The sequence below is a fragment of the Cebus imitator genome, unplaced genomic scaffold, assembly GCF_001604975.1.
Source record: "Cebus imitator isolate Cc_AM_T3 unplaced genomic scaffold, Cebus_imitator-1.0 Scaffold34, whole genome shotgun sequence".
Lineage (NCBI taxonomy): Eukaryota > Metazoa > Chordata > Mammalia > Primates > Cebidae > Cebus > Cebus imitator.
This window is the reverse complement of record NW_016107349.1, coordinates 1058247-1060701: the sequence shown is the minus strand read 5'-3', so window position 1 is coordinate 1060701 and position 2455 is coordinate 1058247.

Below are 2455 nucleotides of genomic sequence, written 5' to 3'. Positions count from 1 at the left end.
AAATTAATGGAGTTTTGTTGAGCAAAAAACCTTGAAAACATGCCAAGAGAAAGAAGCTAGACATATGAGGCCACATATTGTATAGTTCCATTTATATTTGAAATGTCCAGAATAGGTGAATTCATAGAGTCAGAAATAGATAAGTGGTGTTGAGATGGGGAGAATAGGGAGTGACTTCTGATGGGTTTGAGGTTTCTTTTTAGGATGGTAAGAATGGCCTGGAATTAGGTAATAGGGATGGCTGCACAACACTATGAATACACTGAAAGCTGCCTGTGACATAAGAAGTTTATATGTGGTCTCTGCACAGAGGTTCTAAAACTCTTGTAACTTCTTTTTTTTTTTGAGACGGAGTTTTGCTCTTGTTGCCCAGGCTGGAGTGCAATGGCACGATCTGGGCTCACCACAACCTCTACCTCCCTGGTTAAAGCAATTCTCCTGCCTCAGCCTCCCAAGTAGCTGTGATTACAGGGATGTGCCACCACGCCCAGCTAATTTTGTATTTTTAGTAGAAACAGGGTTTCTCCATGTCAGTCAGGCTAGTCTTGAACTACCGCCCTCAGGTGATATGCTGCCTTGGCCTCCCAAAGTGCTGGGATTACAGGCGTGAGCCACTGTGCCGGCCTTTTTTAAGGTTTTCATTAAGGCATTTTATAAAGACAACATCTTTTGTTTTCATAAAATGTTTGCTACATATGTGTAATATATATAATATATATATAAATTTATATATGCTCAGGTTACAAAGCAGAATTATAAAAAGAAATCTGTGAACCCATTATTCCACTTAAGAAATAGAGTATTACCAATATTGTTGCAATTTTCTGAGAGTTCCCTCCTCTTTCTTTCTTTTTTTTTTTTTGAGACAGAGTCTTGCTCTGTCACCAGGTGTCAGGCTGGAGTGCAGTGGCGCAATCCTGGCTCACTACAACCTCCGCCTCCTGGGTTCAAGCAATTCTTCTGCCTCAGCCTCCCGAGTAGCTGGGACTACAAGCACGCACCACCATGCCCAGCTAATCTTTGTATTTTTGGTAAGACGGGGTTTCACCATGTTGGCCAGGATGGTCTCAATCTCTTGACCTTGTGATCTACCCCCCTTGGCCTCCCAAAGTGTTGGGATTACAGGCGTGAGCCACCGCGCCCGGCTCCCTCCTCTTTCTTATCCCTCCACCCCAGCTAATTGCTATCCTGATGTTTATCATTTGTATGTGTGTTTTTAAATTAAATTAAATTAAAAGTTCCAAGATACATGTGTAGGACATGCATGTTTGTTATGTAGGTAAACATATCCCATGGTGATTTGCTGCACCTATCAGCCCATCACCTAGGTATTAAGCACAGCATGCATTGGCTGATATCCTGATGTTTTCCCTTCCCCCAGCCCCCTTTCGGTCCCAGTGTGTGTTGTACCCCCGCCCCGCCATGTCCATGTGTTCTCATTGTTCGGCTCCCACTTATAAGTGAGAACATGCGGTGTTTGCTTTTCTGTTCCTGCATTAGTTTGCTGAGGATAATGGCTTCCAGCTCCATCCATGTCCCTGCAAAGGACATGATCTTGTTCCTTTTTGTGACTGCATAGTATTCCGTGGTGTACATATACCACATTTGCTTTGTCCAGTCCTATCGTTGATGGGCATTTGTAAAACCCTTATAACTTCTTGAGTGATAGTGACGTCTTTTGTTATTTATCATAAGTCCCTTTTAACCATACGTCAGTTTATGCCACTAATGAAGTGTGGCTTTTGGAGGATAGGAGCTGGTTATCAGAGAAACCGACCATGTGATTAGAGGGTTGGAACTTGTAGTCCCAACCTCCAGAGAGGGAAGGCTAGAGATAGATTTGATTACAGTTGATCTAAAGGAATAAACTTAGGGAAAAGTTAATAAAAGTGGAGAGTTTACATTTGAACCAAAATGAAGACGGCTTCCCAGAAGACTCACACGCAAGTAACCTTGGATATGAGCTTCGTGCAGCCCTTGTTACAAGCAAGTTTTTAAAGGCAAAAAAGGGGACTAGGCATGGGGCTGATAAAAAGTTGTCAAGAATTCTCACTGGTTTACAGAAATAACATTGATTAGTGATGGCTATACATTGTTGAATGATAGGGTATGAGTTATGTTGTGGAGCATGCAGTATTGTTAGGTTAATTTTTAGTAACCTGGGGGGCATTCAGTCCAGAGTTCACATAGCAAGCAGTTTCAAGAGATGATTATTTAGCAAAAGGGAGGAAGTGGGATGTGACTGCTGTCTGTTTCTCATGCCTTTTTGGGCCTGATAATTTAGAGGAAACTCGTATTCCTCATATAAAAACATTTCTTTTGATTGTCATTACTAATGGCCAATGATTTAATCAATTATGCCTCAGTAATGAACCTTCATAAAAACCTAAACAATGAGGTTCAGAGAGCTTCCAAGCTGGTGAATGCATCCACACACTGGGAAGGTGACACCTCC